The 19300-nt window shown below is 48.2% G+C and overlaps 1 protein-coding gene across 2 annotated transcripts in view; it reads right to left on the bottom strand.

The window, feature by feature from the left end:
- ano7 (anoctamin 7) overlaps window positions 1-19300 on the bottom strand; it is a 199348-nt gene that overhangs the window by 122095 nt on the left and 57953 nt on the right. The gene's annotated exons all lie outside the window — the stretch shown is intronic.

The following is a 19300-nucleotide window of genomic DNA, read 5'->3' as shown; positions in this document are numbered from 1 at the left end:
CAAGGTCACACCTCAGCCATCATCACTCCAGGAAAAACAGACACAGCCTACCTAATCTCTCCCCAAGTTGAAGACCTCCAGACCAGGCAACAGTGACATCAACATTCCAGTGAATCTCCTCTGCATCTTTCACGTTCCAGGGCTGAGTGAAGAGCTGTTGAAATGGCATCTGCCTTTGACCTGTTGTGATGGTGGTTGGATCCAAGTCACTCCTCGGTCTTATGACCAACCTCTCAAGGTAGTTCGTCACAGTGGACGTTAGCGCCACTGGACACTAGACACTGAGGCAGGTGACCACATTCACCTTGGTCACCAGTATGAGTGAATCCTGCTTAAAGCAGGTGGGTACCTCAGAGTGGCAAAGCAAGAGCTTGAAGGTGTCAGTAAACACTCTGTCCAGTTGATAAGTACACGTCTTCGGTACACCGTCTGGGCTGGATACTTTCTGTCGATTCACGATCTTGAAGGATGCTCTCAAGGTCAGCCAAGAGACTGAAATCGCAGAGTGTTGTTGGGACCCATGAGCGGTTGTGAAACTGCCTCCATGTTTCCTCTGTCGAAGTGAGCGTGAGAGCATCGAGCTCATCTGGGAGCGAAACCTTGTCGTTGAGGTTGCTTCGTAGGAGATGATGGCTTTCAAGCCCTGTCACTACCGCCGAGCATCCTTCTGTGATTCCAGTTTAGCCCAGAATTGCCACTTCACATGTGAGATGGCTTTCCAGAGGTCATACCTGGACCTCTTGTACTTCCCCAGGTTACCATACCTGAACACAACCGATCTTGCCCTCAACAGTCTGTGAATCTCTTGGCTCATTGAGAGCTTCAGGCTGGGGAAGACTGCATGATTTTGTGGGGACACATTCGTCCATGAGTGTCTTTCTTAAGTCCATGATAACCATGGCATATTCCTTCAGGTCCTCTGATGAATCCTTGAACGTGACTCAGTCCACTGAGTCAAAGCAATCCCACAGCCTCTGTAGAAATTGTCTTTGGTGTGCAGAGTCAGGGGTTGGATTGATGGGAGGGTGGGAGGTCATATTTGGTGGACTGAATGGCTTTCTTGCATATTAGGAAATATGGAAAATAAGCACTTTCAATTAGCCAGTTCCTTAGTTTTGGAAGCCTTTCCCATACCTTTAAAATCATTCCTCAAACTTCAAAGTGATCCTGCATGGGAACAGGACAATTGGCTCACCAAACCCACACCCATTTACACTCACTTTTCATTCCCCCTACATTTCCGTTAACTACATCCAGATTCCTTCACTCACCTACACACTATCAGCAGTTTACAGCGGCTCATTGATCTATCAATCTACACACCATCGGGATGCAGGAGCACCCAGAGGAAACCCACGCTGTTGCACAGAAGAAATGCAAATTCCATACAGACAGAACTGGAGATCAGGATTGGATTTGAGACTCTGATACCGTGAGGCAACAGCTACACCAGCTGGCACAGTGCCTCTCTGACCAAAAATTTGATCATATACTTGGATTGGTGAAAACATCCTGTGACATCAACCAGGAACATTGACATAAATAAGTTGCTGTTGCTCCCTGCTTAATCAAAGCAGGTCATGTGAAAACTTAAGTAAGTTAACGAAGTTTATCCAACATCAAACTTTTTCTGTGGGTGGCTGGGTTTTCCTATGTTTATTTTTAAGGATTAAAGTCTGTCACAAGCTTTGTGGCGCATCAGGCCAGTGCTTATGCCAGTTTCTGTAGCGTGAGGCGACTGACAGAATGAAGCTTCCCCCCGGATAGGACGCCAGTCTATCGCGAGGTTAACCTGCAGCATTTTTTGCCAGTACCCATTCTCAACCAGGTAGACTGGAGCATTGTGTGGTTAAGTGCCTTGCTCAAGGATACACACGCTGCCCCAGCCAAGGCTTGAACCCACGACCTTCAGATCACTGGTCCAATGCCCTATCCACTTGGCCACATGCCACACCCTATGTTCATTTAGCCACAGATTAAATATTCTTGAACAGAGATTCTTTTCTCTTTCTGAAGAGACACTTATGCTGTCAATTGTAAGAAGATACATTTCAGTTTTCCAGGTATGTAAATAACTTGTCCTGAGCAATATGATCCAGGTACAGGTATATAAATATCTCTTTCTAGCAAGGCCTGCACCAGGTGTGAGCATTTTCTTGCTTTACAGTTGCTCACACCCCGTGTTCAGAATCAGAGTTCATATCACAAGCATATGCCTTGTAATTTGCTGTTTTACAACAGCAGTATGTTGAAACACAAAATAATAGGATACACTATAAATTATATTAACTATAGATTAAAACATTAAATTAAGTAAGTCGTGCAAACGGGAAAAACACTGAAATAGTGTTCATGGATTTATTGTCCATTCAGAAATCTGATGGCGGAGGGCAAGAAATTGTTCCTGACACATTGAGTGCCTTCTGTATCTCCTCCTTAATGGTAGCAATGAGAAGAGGGCATATCCTGGGTATGGGAGTCCTTAATGATGGATGTACCTTTTAGAGATATTGCCTTTTGAAGATGTTTTGACGCTGGGGAGGCTAGAGCCCATGATAGGGCTGGTTAAGATTACAACTTTCTGCTGCTTTTCCTGACCCTGTGCAGTGGCCTCTGCATACCAGATGGTGATGTAACCAGTTAGAATGCTCTCCACCGTACATCTGTAGAAATTTGCAAGTGTTGTTGATGACATACCAAGTCTCCTCAATCTCCTCATGAAACATAGCCTGCCATGTTTCTGGTCAAGATGGTGCAGTTGAATAACGCTACCTCAGGCGATATCTTTCAGATAGTCCACAAAACATTTTCCTTCATTTCTTTTACGTCTTATTTATATTTTAAATGTGTTTCTGGTACTGTTAGAGCCTGTGATCTACAGGTTGAAGATCTATTGAGCAATCTGTTGCTTTGCTGTCTCTGAGAAGATTCCAAGAGGTGACTGGCCTCGAGGCATAGAAGCTTAGAAACAGGGTGCAAGCCCATGATTGACTCCATTTCTCGCCAATCTCACTGAGTAAAGCATCTAGGAAGGCTGAGCCATCAAGGCAAGTGAGTGTTCAGCGCTGTCTCTCACTTGCTGCTGCCAGAGAAAGGTGTCCGTGTGTGACGGTCTCTTTCTCTCCCCTGGCTCACTACTCCTGAGGGAAGACTCCTGCGTTCTCTCACACACACACTCTCTCTCTCTCTCTCTCGATGCTGTCAGAAGATGATACCGATGTTCTGGGTCTGTGATTTATAGATTGGACTTTAGTTCACTTGTATTTTTTATATTGTGTTTTTGCCTGTTCTTTCACGTTGCAGTTTGCACAATTTGCTTGCTTTATTGCGTGGGGGGTGTTGATGTTTTGTAACCGTTCATGTGATTTGTTTGTTTTTGTGCATGTATTTCATTCAATGACTTTCATGGTTTTCTTTGTTTCATGAGAGTCCGGAGAAGATGAATCCCAGAGTTGTATACTGCACAAACACTTGGAAAATAAATGTACCTTCAACCTTCCTTATAATTGAATCAATATGTTGGCCCCAGGATAGATTTTCAGAGATCTCAAGACTTGAAACTGCATACCCTTTCCACTGCTATTCCCTTTGAGAAGATTTGGTGTATGTTCCCTCAACTTCCCCTACCTGAAGTCAACAATACTTCCTGGATTTTACTGATGTTAACACTGAACCAGCTGATCTATCCCTCACCTGTACACCACCTCATCGCCACTGAATCATCTGATCTATCCCACACCTGTACACCTCCTCATCGCCATCTGAACCAGCTGATCTATCCCACACCTGTACACCTCCTCATCGCCACTGAACCACCTGATCTATCCCACACCTGTACACCTCCTCATCGCCACTGAACCACCTGATCTATCCCACACCTGTACACCTCCTCATCGCTATCTGAACCATCTGATCTATCCCACACCTGTACACCTCCTCATCGCCATCTGAACCAGCTGATCTATCCCACACCTGTACACCTCCTCATCGCCACTGAACCACCTGATCTATCCCACACCTGTACACCTCCTCATCGCCACTGAACCACCTGATCTATCCCACACCTGTACACCTCCTCATCGCCACTGAACCAGCTGATCTATCCCTCACCTGTACACCTCCTCATCGCCACTGAACCAGCTGATCTATCCCTCACCTGTACACCTCCTCATCGCCATCTGAACCATCTGATCTATCCCTCACCTGTACACCTCCTCATCGCCATCTGAACCAGCTGATCTATCCCTCACCTGTACACCTCCACATCGCCACTGAACCACCTGATCCATCCCACACCTGTACACCTCCTCATCGCCATCTGAACCAGCTGATCTATCCCTCACCTGTACACCTCCTCATCGCCATCTGAACCAGCTGATCTATCCCACACCTGTACACCTCCTCATCGCCACTGAACCACCTGATCTATCCCACACCTGTACACCTCCTCATCGCCATCTGAACCATCTGATCTATCCCACACCTGTACACCTCCTCATCGCCACTGAACCACCTGATCTATCCCACACCTGTACACCTCCTCATCGCTATCTGAACCATCTGATCTATCCCACACCTGTACACCTCCTCATCGCCACTGAACCACCTGATCTATCCCACACCTGTACACCTCCTCATCGCCACTGAACCACCTGATCCATCCCTCACCTGTACACCTCCTCATCGCCACTGAACCATCTGATCTATCCCTCACCTGTACACCTCCACATCGCCACTGAACCACCTGATCTATCCCATACCTGTACACCTCCTCATCGCCATCTGAACCAGCTGATCTATCCCTCACCTGTACACCTCCTGATCGCCACTGAACCATCTGATCTATCCCACACCTGTACACCTCCTCATCGCCACTGAACCATCTGATCTATCCCACACCTGTACACCTCCTCATCGCCACTGAACCATCTGATCTATCCCATACCTGTACACCTCCACATCGCCACTGAACCACCTGATCTATCCCACACCTGTACACCTCCTCATCGCCACTGAACCATCTGATCCATCCCACACCTGTACACCTCCTCATCGCCATCTGAACCAGCTGATCAATCCCTCACCTGTACACCACCTCATCGCCATCTGAACCAGCTGATCAATCCCTCACCTGTACACCTCCTCATCGCCATCTGAACCATCTGATCTATCCCACACCTGTACACCTCCTCATCGCCACTGAACCAGCTGATCTATCCCTCACCTGTACACCTCCACATCGCCACTGAACCACCTGATCCATCCCACACCTGTACACCTCCTCATCGCCATCTGATCTATCCCACACCTGTACACCTCCTCATCGCCATCTGAACCAGCTGATCTATCCCACACCTGTACACCTCCTCATCGCCACTGAACCAGCTGAACTATCCCACACCTGTACACCTCCTCATCGCCACTGAACCAGCTGATCTATCCCTCACCTGTACACCTCCACATCGCCACTGAACCACCTGATCTATCCCACACCTGTACACCTCCTCATCGCCATCTGATCTATCCCACACCTGAACACCTCCCCATCGCCACTGAACCATCTGATCTATCCCACACCTGAACACCTCCTCATCGCCACTGAACCATCTGATCTATCCCACACCTGTACACCTCCTCATCGCCACTGAACCATCTGATCTATCCCATACCTGTACACCTCCACATCGCCACTGAACCACCTGATCTATCCCACACCTGTACACCTCCTCATCGCCACTGAACCATCTGATCCATCCCACACCTGTACACCTCCTCATCGCCATCTGAACCAGCTGATCAATCCCTCACCTGTACACCACCTCATCGCCATCTGAACCAGCTGATCAATCCCTCACCTGTACACCTCCTCATCGCCATCTGAACCATCTGATCTATCCCACACCTGTACACCTCCTCATCGCCACTGAACCAGCTGATCTATCCCTCACCTGTACACCTCCACATCGCCACTGAACCACCTGATCCATCCCACACCTGTACACCTCCTCATCGCCATCTGATCTATCCCACACCTGTACACCTCCTCATCGCCATCTGAACCAGCTGATCTATCCCACACCTGTACACCTCCTCATCGCCACTGAACCAGCTGAACTATCCCACACCTGTACACCTCCTCATCGCCACTGAACCAGCTGATCTATCCCTCACCTGTACACCTCCACATCGCCACTGAACCACCTGATCTATCCCACACCTGTACACCTCCTCATCGCCATCTGATCTATCCCACACCTGAACACCTCCCCATCGCCACTGAACCATCTGATCTATCCCACACCTGAACACCTCCTCATCGCCACTGAACCATCTGATCTATCCCACACCTGTACACCTCATCGCCATCTGAACCATCTGATCTATCCCACACCTGTCCACCTCCTCATCGCCACTGAACCATCTGATCTATCCCACACCTGTACACCTCCTCATCGCCATCTGAACCAGCTGATCTATCCCACACCTGTACACCACCTCATCGCCACTGAACCATCTGATCTATCCCACACCTGTACACCTCCTCATCGCCATCTGAACCATCTGATCAATCTCACACCTGTACACCTCCTCATCGCCACATAACCAGCTGATCTATCCCACACCTGTACACCTCCACATCGCCACTGAACCACCTGATCCATCCCACACCTGTACACCTCCTCATCGCCATCTGATCTATCCCACACCTGTACACCTCCTCATCGCCATCTGAACCAGCTGATCTATCCCACACCTGTACACCTCCTCATCGCCACTGAACCAGCTGAACTATCCCACACCTGTACACCTCCTCATCGCCACTGAACCAGCTGATCTATCCCTCACCTGTACACCTCCACATCGCCACTGAACCACCTGATCTATCCCACACCTGTACACCTCCTCATCGCCATCTGATCTATCCCACACCTGAACACCTCCCCATCGCCACTGAACCATCTGATCTATCCCACACCTGAACACCTCCTCATCGCCACTGAACCATCTGATCTATCCCACACCTGTACACCTCCTCATCGCCACTGAACCATCTGATCTATCCCATACCTGTACACCTCCACATCGCCACTGAACCACCTGATCTATCCCACACCTGTACACCTCCTCATCGCCACTGAACCATCTGATCCATCCCACACCTGTACACCTCCTCATCGCCATCTGAACCAGCTGATCAATCCCTCACCTGTACACCACCTCATCGCCATCTGAACCAGCTGATCAATCCCTCACCTGTACACCTCCTCATCGCCATCTGAACCATCTGATCTATCCCACACCTGTACACCTCCTCATCGCCACTGAACCAGCTGATCTATCCCTCACCTGTACACCTCCACATCGCCACTGAACCACCTGATCCATCCCACACCTGTACACCTCCTCATCGCCATCTGATCTATCCCACACCTGTACACCTCCTCATCGCCATCTGAACCAGCTGATCTATCCCACACCTGTACACCTCCTCATCGCCACTGAACCAGCTGAACTATCCCACACCTGTACACCTCCTCATCGCCACTGAACCAGCTGATCTATCCCTCACCTGTACACCTCCACATCGCCACTGAACCACCTGATCTATCCCACACCTGTACACCTCCTCATCGCCATCTGATCTATCCCACACCTGAACACCTCCCCATCGCCACTGAACCATCTGATCTATCCCACACCTGAACACCTCCTCATCGCCACTGAACCATCTGATCTATCCCACACCTGTACACCTCATCGCCATCTGAACCATCTGATCTATCCCACACCTGTCCACCTCCTCATCGCCACTGAACCATCTGATCTATCCCACACCTGTACACCTCCTCATCGCCATCTGAACCAGCTGATCTATCCCACACCTGTACACCACCTCATCGCCACTGAACCATCTGATCTATCCCACACCTGTACACCTCCTCATCGCCATCTGAACCATCTGATCAATCTCACACCTGTACACCTCCTCATCGCCACATAACCAGCTGATCTATCCCACTTGTACACCTCCTCATTGCCATCTGATCTATCCCACACCTGTACACCACCTCATTGCCATCTGAACCAGCTGATCTATCCCATACCTGTACACCTCCTCATCGCTATCTGAACCATCTGATCTATCCCACACCTGTACACCTCCTCATCACCATCTGAACCAGCTGATCTATCCCACACCTGTGCACCTCCTCATCGCCACTGAACCATCTGATCTATCCCATACCTGTACACCACCTCATCGCTATCTGAACCATCTGATCTATCCCACACCTGTACACCTCCTCATCGCCATCTGAACCATCTGATCTATCCCTCACCTGTACACCTCCTCATCGCCACTGAACCAGCTGATCTATCCCACTTGTGCACCTCCTCATTGCCATCTGATCTATCCCACACCTGTACACCACCTCATCGCCATCTGAACCACCTGATCTATCCTACACCTGTACACCTCCTCATCGCCACTGAACCACCTGATCTATCCCACACCTGTACACCTCCTCATCGCCACTGAACCACCTGATCTATCCCACACCTGTACACCTCCTCATCGCTATCTGAACCATCTGATCTATCCCACACCTGTACACCTCCTCATCGCCACTGAACCATCTGATCCATCCCACACCTGTACACCTCCTCATCGCCACTGAACCACCTGATCCATCCCATACCTGTACACCTCCTCATCGCCACTGAACCATCTGATCTATCCCTCACCTGTACACCTCCACATCGCCACTGAACCACCTGATCTATCCCATACCTGTACACCTCCTCATCGCCATCTGAACCAGCTGATCTATCCCTCACCTGTACACCTCCTGATCGCCACTGAACCATCTGATCTATCCCACACCTGTACACCTCCTCATCGCCACTGAACCACCTGATCTATCCCACACCTGTACACCTCCTCATCGCCACTGAACCATCTGATCCATCCCACACCTGTACACCTCCTCATCGCCATCTGAACCAGCTGATCTATCCCACACCTGTACACCTCCTCATCGCCACTGAACCAGCTGAACTATCCCACACCTGTACACCTCCTCATCGCCACTGAACCAGCTGATCTATCCCTCACCTGTACACCTCCACATCGCCACTGAACCACCTGATCTATCCCACACCTGTACACCTCCTCATCGCCATCTGATCTATCCCACACCTGAACACCTCCCCATCGCCACTGAACCATCTGATCTATCCCACACCTGAACACCTCCTCATCGCCACTGAACCATCTGATCTATCCCACACCTGTACACCTCATCGCCATCTGAACCATCTGATCTATCCCTCACCTGTACACCTCCTCATCGCCATCTGAACCAGCTGATCTATCCCTCACCTGTACACCTCCACATCGCCACTGAACCACCTGATCCATCCCACACCTGTACACCTCCTCATCGCCATCTGAACCAGCTGATCTATCCCTCACCTGTACACCTCCTCATCGCCATCTGAACCAGCTGATCTATCCCACACCTGTACACCTCCTCATCGCCACTGAACCACCTGATCTATCCCACACCTGTACACCTCCTCATCGCCATCTGAACCATCTGATCTATCCCACACCTGTACACCTCCTCATCGCCACTGAACCACCTGATCTATCCCACACCTGTACACCTCCTCATCGCTATCTGAACCATCTGATCTATCCCACACCTGTACACCTCCTCATCGCCACTGAACCATCTGATCCATCCCACACCTGTACACCTCCTCATCGCCACTGAACCACCTGATCCATCCCTCACCTGTACACCTCCTCATCGCCACTGAACCATCTGATCTATCCCTCACCTGTACACCTCCACATCGCCACTGAACCACCTGATCTATCCCATACCTGTACACCTCCTCATCGCCATCTGAACCAGCTGATCTATCCCTCACCTGTACACCTCCTGATCGCCACTGAACCATCTGATCTATCCCACACCTGTACACCTCCTCATCGCCACTGAACCATCTGATCTATCCCACACCTGTACACCTCCTCATCGCCACTGAACCATCTGATCTATCCCATACCTGTACACCTCCACATCGCCACTGAACCACCTGATCTATCCCACACCTGTACACCTCCTCATCGCCACTGAACCATCTGATCCATCCCACACCTGTACACCTCCTCATCGCCATCTGAACCAGCTGATCAATCCCTCACCTGTACACCACCTCATCGCCATCTGAACCAGCTGATCAATCCCTCACCTGTACACCTCCTCATCGCCATCTGAACCATCTGATCTATCCCACACCTGTACACCTCCTCATCGCCACTGAACCAGCTGATCTATCCCTCACCTGTACACCTCCACATCGCCACTGAACCACCTGATCCATCCCACACCTGTACACCTCCTCATCGCCATCTGATCTATCCCACACCTGTACACCTCCTCATCGCCATCTGAACCAGCTGATCTATCCCACACCTGTACACCTCCTCATCGCCACTGAACCAGCTGAACTATCCCACACCTGTACACCTCCTCATCGCCACTGAACCAGCTGATCTATCCCTCACCTGTACACCTCCACATCGCCACTGAACCACCTGATCTATCCCACACCTGTACACCTCCTCATCGCCATCTGATCTATCCCACACCTGAACACCTCCCCATCGCCACTGAACCATCTGATCTATCCCACACCTGAACACCTCCTCATCGCCACTGAACCATCTGATCTATCCCACACCTGTACACCTCATCGCCATCTGAACCATCTGATCTATCCCACACCTGTACACCTCCTCATCGCCATCTGAACCAGCTGATCTATCCCACACCTGTACACCACCTCATCGCCACTGAACCATCTGATCTATCCCACACCTGTACACCTCCTCATCGCCATCTGAACCATCTGATCAATCTCACACCTGTACACCTCCTCATCGCCACATAACCAGCTGATCTATCCCACTTGTACACCTCCTCATTGCCATCTGATCTATCCCACACCTGTACACCACCTCATTGCCATCTGAACCAGCTGATCTATCCCATACCTGTACACCTCCTCATCGCTATCTGAACCATCTGATCTATCCCACACCTGTACACCTCCTCATCACCATCTGAACCAGCTGATCTATCCCACACCTGTGCACCTCCTCATCGCCACTGAACCATCTGATCTATCCCATACCTGTACACCACCTCATCGCTATCTGAACCATCTGATCTATCCCACACCTGTACACCTCCTCATCGCCATCTGAACCATCTGATCTATCCCTCACCTGTACACCTCCTCATCGCCACTGAACCAGCTGATCTATCCCACTTGTGCACCTCCTCATTGCCATCTGATCTATCCCACACCTGTACACCACCTCATCGCCATCTGAACCACCTGATCTATCCTACACCTGTACACCTCCTCATCGCCACTGAACCACCTGATCTATCCCACACCTGTACACCTCCTCATCGCCACTGAACCACCTGATCTATCCCACACCTGTACACCTCCTCATCGCTATCTGAACCATCTGATCTATCCCACACCTGTACACCTCCTCATCGCCACTGAACCATCTGATCCATCCCACACCTGTACACCTCCTCATCGCCACTGAACCACCTGATCCATCCCATACCTGTACACCTCCTCATCGCCACTGAACCATCTGATCTATCCCTCACCTGTACACCTCCACATCGCCACTGAACCACCTGATCTATCCCATACCTGTACACCTCCTCATCGCCATCTGAACCAGCTGATCTATCCCTCACCTGTACACCTCCTGATCGCCACTGAACCATCTGATCTATCCCACACCTGTACACCTCCTCATCGCCACTGAACCACCTGATCTATCCCACACCTGTACACCTCCTCATCGCCACTGAACCATCTGATCCATCCCACACCTGTACACCTCCTCATCGCCATCTGAACCAGCTGATCTATCCCACACCTGTACACCTCCTCATCGCCACTGAACCAGCTGATCTATCCCTCACCTGTACACCTCCACATCGCCACTGAACCACCTGATCTATCCCACACCTGTACACCTCCTCATCGCCATCTGATCTATCCCACACCTGAACACCTCCCCATCGCCACTGAACCATCTGATCTATCCCACACCTGAACACCTCCTCATCGCCACTGAACCATCTGATCTATCCCACACCTGTACACCTCATCGCCATCTGAACCATCTGATCTATCCCACACCTGTCCACCTCCTCATCGCCACTGAACCATCTGATCTATCCCACACCTGTACACCTCCTCATCGCCATCTGAACCAGCTGATCTATCCCACACCTGTACACCACCTCATCGCCACTGAACCATCTGATCTATCCCACACCTGTACACCTCCTCATCGCCATCTGAACCATCTGATCAATCCCACACCTGTACACCTCCTCATCGCCACATAACCAGCTGATCTATCCCACTTGTACACCTCCTCATTGCCATCTGATCTATCCCACACCTGTACACCACCTCATTGCCATCTGAACCAGCTGATCTATCCCATACCTGTACACCTCCTCATCGCTATCTGAACCATCTGATCTATCCCACACCTGTACACCTCCTCATCACCATCTGAACCAGCTGATCTATCCCACACCTGTGCACCTCCTCATCGCCACTGAACCATCTGATCTATCCCATACCTGTACACCACCTCATCGCTATCTGAACCACCTGATCTATCCCACACCTGTACACCTCCTCATCGCCATCTGAACCATCTGATCTATCCCTCACCTGTACACCTCCTCATCGCCACTGAACCAGCTGATCTATCCCACTTGTGCACCTCCTCATTGCCATCTGATCTATCCCACACCTGTACACCACCTCATCGCCATCTGAACCACCTGATCTATCCCACACCTGTACACCTCCTCATCGCCACTGAACCATCTGATCTATCCCACACCTGTACACCTCCTCATCGCCACTGAACCATCTGATCAATCCCACACGTGTACACATCCTCATCGCCACTGAACCATCTGATCTATCCCATACCTGTACACCACCTCATCGCCATCTGAAATTCTGCCAACAATAGTTGTGTCATTGGCAAATTTCTAGATGATGTTTGAGTTGTTTGACAGTAGAGCAGTGGGCTAAGCATGCATCCCTGAGGTACACTAATACTGATCGTCAGCAAAGAGGAGTTGCTATATCCGTTCCACACAGGCTGTGGTGTCCCAGTGATGAAGTCAGGGATCCAGTTGCGGAGGAAGGTACGGAGGCTCAGGGTATGTTACTTGTTGATAGAACTGAGGATATGATTGTATTGAACACTGAGATGTAATCAATAAACATAAGTCTAACACAAGTATTGCTGTTGTCCAGGTGATCCAGGGCCGAGTGGAGAGCCAGTGAGATTGATCTGCTGTAGACCTATTGTGGTGATCGGCAAATTGCAGAAATTCCAGCTCCTTGCTTAGGCCGAAGGTGATTGCAGCCATGGCCGACCTCTCAAGGCACGTCATCACGGTAGATGTGAGAACCACTGGATGATGGTCATTGAGGCAACTCATCCTGTTCTTCTGAGGCACTGATATGATTGTTGCCCTTTTGAAGCAGGTGGGAACCTCTGACTGCAGCATTGAAAGGTCACACCGAGAAAGTGTCCTTGAACTCTCTTACCAGTTGGATGGCACAGGTTTTCAGAGCCCTGCCAGGTATACTATTAGGGCCTGATACACTGTGAGGGCTTACCTTCTTGAAAGATGTTCTGACGTCTGCCTCCAAGACAGAGATCACACGTCACCAGATGCTGTGGAGACTCACACAGGTGTAGTTTTATTCTCCATTTCAAAGTGTGCATAAAAAGTGTTGAACTCGTCTGGGAGAGAAGCATCACAGACATTCACGATGTTGTATTTCACCCTGTGGGAAGTAATGGCCTGCAAACCCTGCCAGAGCTGATGTGCATCTGATTCAGTCTCTAACTTCAATCAGAATGGTTTTCTTGTTCTTAAAATAGCCTTCCATAGGTTGTGCCTGGACTTTTGTATAGTCCTGGATTACTGGTCTTGAATGCCACAGACCTATCCCTCAGCAGACAATAAATCTCCTGGTTCACCCACAGCTTTGTCTGGTACGCTTTTGAAGACACACACTCATCCACACAGGATGAGATCAGTAGCAACTGTGGCATATTCATTCAGATTCAAAGATCCTTGAATATTGTCCAGTCTATCAACTCCAAGCAGTCCTGTAAGAGCTCCTCTGACTCCCTTGACCATACCTTCTTGGACCTCACCACTGGTGCTGTAGTCTTTAGTCTCTGCCTATACACTGGGAGTAGAAGTGATTGGGCTTTCCAAAGTGTGGGCGTGAGAAGGCATAGTAAGCATTCTTGATATTGATATAACAGTGGGCAAGTGTTGGTGCCTCTGGTCCCACAGGTGATATGTTGGTGGTCGTTGTTCAGCGACTTCTTCAAGCTGGCCTGGTTGAAATTTCCTGCAATGTAGGGAAGGCATCAGAATGCAGTGTTTGTGATGCTCAGCTCCTCTGGTGCCTGCCTGACATTTGCCTGAGGTAGGATGTACTCAGGTAAAAACTTCCTCAAGAGAGAAAGAGGATGACATTTGACAGCTAAATGTTCCAGGTTGGGTGTTCAGGGAGCTGTACAGCTCCTTCTTTACTAGGCTGTCAAGGTGCAATGGGAGGGAAATATATTTGAATGAAAGGTTAATGATGGAACATTATCTGATGAAACGACCAAACAGGTATGCCCCTGCATTACTTGGTAAAAGCTGGTAGGCTATTTCATATTCTAACAACCCACTGCATTTGTAAATTTTAATGCATACCTGGTTGATGTGATAATCTTAAAGAGACGCTTCCCAATTACCAACTGTCTGACCAGCTTTCCTACAATTTAATTGAACTGCAAATAATTCTGCAAGTTTCGGTTCGGCTTGCTGATTGTTATACTTTATTGTTGCTCAAATAAGTGAGAACTGACTGCACTATTTGCCCTGGGCCAAGCTCACAGATGCAATCATAACAAAAGTGCATTGACGTCCTTACTTACTTAGGATGGTGAGGCACTTGGTCTGTCATTGAACACTCCACAAAATTCTACAGATGTGCAGATGTACTGTTGAAAGTATCCTGTCTATTTGCACCAGGGTCTGGTATGGCAATTCAAATGCACAAGGACATGAGAAGCCAGAGAGAAAGATGGTCTCTGCCCAACACAAGATAGATGGATAGATAAATATACTTTATTAATCCCGAGGGAAATTTGGTTTTGTTACAGCGGCACCAACCAAGAACAGAGTGTAAATATAGCAATACAAAAAATCCCAACAATCAAACAACAAAATGCAAACTATGCCAGATGGAAAATAAGTCCAGGACCAGTCTATTGGATCAGGGTGTCTGACCCTCCACAGGAGGAGCTGCACATTCGAAGGCCACAGGCAGGAATGACCTCCCGTGCCGCCAAGTGTTGTATCACGGTGGAATGTGGCCAAAGTCCAACAGTAAAAAGTTCAATATCCAGTCTGCAAACACGTTCCTCGATCGTAATATGCCCTGGATTGCACCATCCGTTGTTAACCAGATCAGTAAGCACCCAACTCCTTTACGCTTACCGCTCTCAGTGCACTTCTGGTCAGCCGGAACGGTATTACCCACCGAACTCCTCTTCTCCATAAGTCTCTGTTGTCTCGACCCAGTCCTCTTTCCTCGACTTTGTGATCCCCCTCTGCATCCTCTGTGTGTTTTCCTCTGGATTTCAGCAGGGGTATCCGCCGCTCTGCTCACTAAACCGGCTGGCATTAGCTGGTCTGTGGAATACACAATGCGACCTTGCTTCTGTCCTGCGTGTCGGGATGTAACCATTTCCAGCGCTACAGAAAACCCAAATAAAACTCTCTACCAGCATGTTAGAGAGGGCGCAGCTTCGACGTGTTACCATGAGAAAAAAAAATACAAAAAATAACGTAAATTAAAAAGTAAGAAGGGAAAGTAAGAATAGATGGGAACGACTGTACCAGGCTGCATGCACGACCGGGCACATCACTTCCTGGCATTGTTAGTATCTACAGGAAGTGCTGCCTCAGGAAGGTATCATCTGTCAGCAAAGATCCCCCTTAACTGGGTCCATTCACAGCAACCACTGGGCAGGAGGTATGGAAGCCTGAAGTCCCACACCAGCAGGTTCAAGAACACCTACTTCCTGTCAGCCATTTAATTCCTGAACCAAACAGCAAAGCCCTAATCACTGAAGTTTAACAAGACTCTTTCCACTTTGCTCTAAAATATACATTTGTTCTCATTATGGTTTCTTGTCAAAAATTGTGCATATTTTATTTTTTTCTTGTGATTGCTGCTTTTATGATGCCATATGCCCACGATGCTGCAAATGGGTTTTTCAATGCCCCCGTGCATGTATGTACTTGCTCATGTGACAATAAACTTGACTTTGACCTTTCCATTGGTAAAGCACTTGAACTCAGAACTGTGGCTGCAAGGCAACTAACTACTGAGTGAGATGCAAGTAAGTTCAGAGAGAGCAAGTACAAATATCACTTACCACCACATGGTCTGCACACTTCATCTAGACACTTGTTAATGTCGAGAGAGCAGGCAGGTAATTCAGAGTACTCCTGTGGTTGTTCCCCTCAATAACAAGTATACTGCTATCGAGTATACTGTTAGGGGGAACAAACTACCAAGGGAAAAGCTTCTGAGACCTGGTCTCTGGCACTGAATATGCAGTTAGATTGGGAAAATCAGATTGGTGCTGGATCCCAACAGAAGGAATGTATAAAATGCCTACGAGGGAGTTTTTTGAGAGGAGCTTGTGGTTGAACCCTCGAGGGAAAAAGCAATTCTGGAATGGTGTTGTGTAATGAATCAGATTTGATTAGAGAGCTTAAGCAATAGGAAACCCTAGGAGGCAGTGATGATAACATGATAGAATTCATCCTGCAGATTGAGAGGGGAAAGCCAAAATCGCATGTATCAGTATTAGAGTGGAGTAAAGGGAACTAAAAACATGAAAGAGGAGCTGGGCAAAGGTGATTGGAAGGGGACACTAGCAGGGATGATGGCAGGATAAAAATTACTGGAGTTTCAGGGAGAAATTTAGAAGGCACATCCCAAAGAAGAAGTAGTGTTCTAAAGGGAGGATGAGACAACCATGAATGACAAGGGAAGTCAAAGGCAGCATGAAAAAAATGAGAGGGCACACAATACAGCAAAATTTAGTGGGAAGCTAGAGGATTAGGAAGCTTTTAAAATCCAACAGAAGTCAATTTAAAAAGCAATAAGAGAGAAAAGAAAAAATATGATGGTAAACTAGCCAATAATATAAAAGAGGATACCAATTTTTTTTTCAGATATAGAATATAAAGAGTAAAAGAGAGACAAGAATGGATATCAGTCCACTGGAACATAATGCTATAGAGGTAGAAATGGGGAGGGGGGATAAAGAACTGGCAGATGAATTCAATAAGTATTTTGTATCAGTCTTCACTGTTGTGGAAGACACCGGGAAATTGGAGAGTGTTGAGGGCAGTGGTGAGTGTAGTTACTATTACCAGGGAGAAAGAGCTTGTGAGCCTGAAAGAGCTCAAAGTTAGATAAGTCACCTGGATCAGATGGAACTACACCCCAGAGTTCTGAAATATTTTGGAAGCATTAGTAGGGATCTTTCAAAAATCACTAGATTCTGGAATGGTTCTGGAGGACTAGAAAATTGCAGATGTCACTACACTCTTTAAGGGATGGAAGCAGCAGACAGTATTTGTAGCCAGTTTGCTTGACTTCAGTGTTGGGAAGATGCTGGAGTCGATTATTAAGGATGAGGTTGAGGTACTTGGAGTCACATGTTTAAATAGGCCAAAAGCAGCATGGTTTCCTTAAGGGGGAAATCTCCCATTTAATCTGTTGGAATACCAAACAGGAGAGAGAAAGGAGAGTCAGTGGATGTTATTTACTTGGATTTCTGAAGGGCTTTGACAATGTGCCACACATGAGGCTATTAAACAAGATAAGAGCCCACAGTAATATGGGAAAGATACTAGCATAGGTAGAAGATTGGCCTTACTGACAGGAGGCGTGGGCCTTTTCTGATTGGTTACCAGTGAGCACAGGTGTTCCACAGAGGTTGGTGTTGGGACCGCTTCTTTTCACATCATATGTCAATGACATAGATGATAGAATTGACAGCTTTGTGGCCAGGTTTGCAGACAATACAAAGATCGGTGGACGGGCAGGTGTTGTTGAGAAAATAGGGAGTCTGCAGGTGGATTGAGAGAGATTAGGGGAATACGTGAAAAAGTGAAAGATGGAATATAGTGTAGGGAAATGTATGATCATGAACTTTGATAGAGAGAAGAAATGTGTAGACTGCTTTCTAAGATCTGGAGGTGTTAAGGGACTTGGGACTCCTTGTGCAGCATTCCCTAAAGGCTAACTTGCAGGGTGAATCAGTGGTAAGGAAGGCAAATGCAATATTAGATTATTCATTTTGAGAGGACTAGAATATAAAAGCAAGGATGTATTGCTGAAGCTTTATAAGGCATTGGTCACACCACACCTGGGGTATTTTGGGCCCTTTATCTAAAAAGGATGTGTTGATTTCATTGGAGAGGATCCAGAGGACATTCATGAGAATGACCTTAAGAAAGAAAAGATTAATGGATGAGGAGCATTTGATGACTCTGGGTGAATGGGGTTGAGAGGGATAATAAAGCAGCCATGATTGAATGGCGGAGAAGATCTAATGAACCAAATGGCCTATTTCTGCTCCTACGTCTCATGGTCTTAAATGAAGCTTTTCATCCTATTCAACATCTGGGTATACATCCTCTGCACCCTCTCCATTATAGGCAGTGCTTCAGCTGTGGCCTATACATGTCTGACAGAGTTGGATCAAAGCCTCTCTGCTCTATATTCTTTGTCCTGGCTAAGGAGAGTCAAGAATCCCATATGCCTTTCTCATCAACTTACCTACCTGTGTTATCACAGTCAAGATTCCTTGCATTTGTCTGTAAAAGCAACACACACAAAATGCTGGAGGAACTCAACAGGCCAGGCAACATCTATGGAAAAGAGTACAATTGAGTACAACAGGACTGGAGAAAAAAAGATGAGGAGTAGATTTAGAAGGTGGGGGAGGGGAGAGAGAAACACAAAGTGATAGGTGAAACTGGGAAGCGGGGGGGGGGTGAAGTAACCAGCTGGGAAGTTGATTGGCGAAAGAGATACAGGCCTAGAGAAG

This window comes from Mobula birostris, chromosome 4, assembly GCF_030028105.1.
Source record: "Mobula birostris isolate sMobBir1 chromosome 4, sMobBir1.hap1, whole genome shotgun sequence".
In the NCBI taxonomy this organism is placed as follows: Eukaryota; Metazoa; Chordata; class Chondrichthyes; order Myliobatiformes; family Myliobatidae; genus Mobula; species Mobula birostris.
This window is presented reverse-complemented; position numbering and strand designations above follow the sequence as displayed.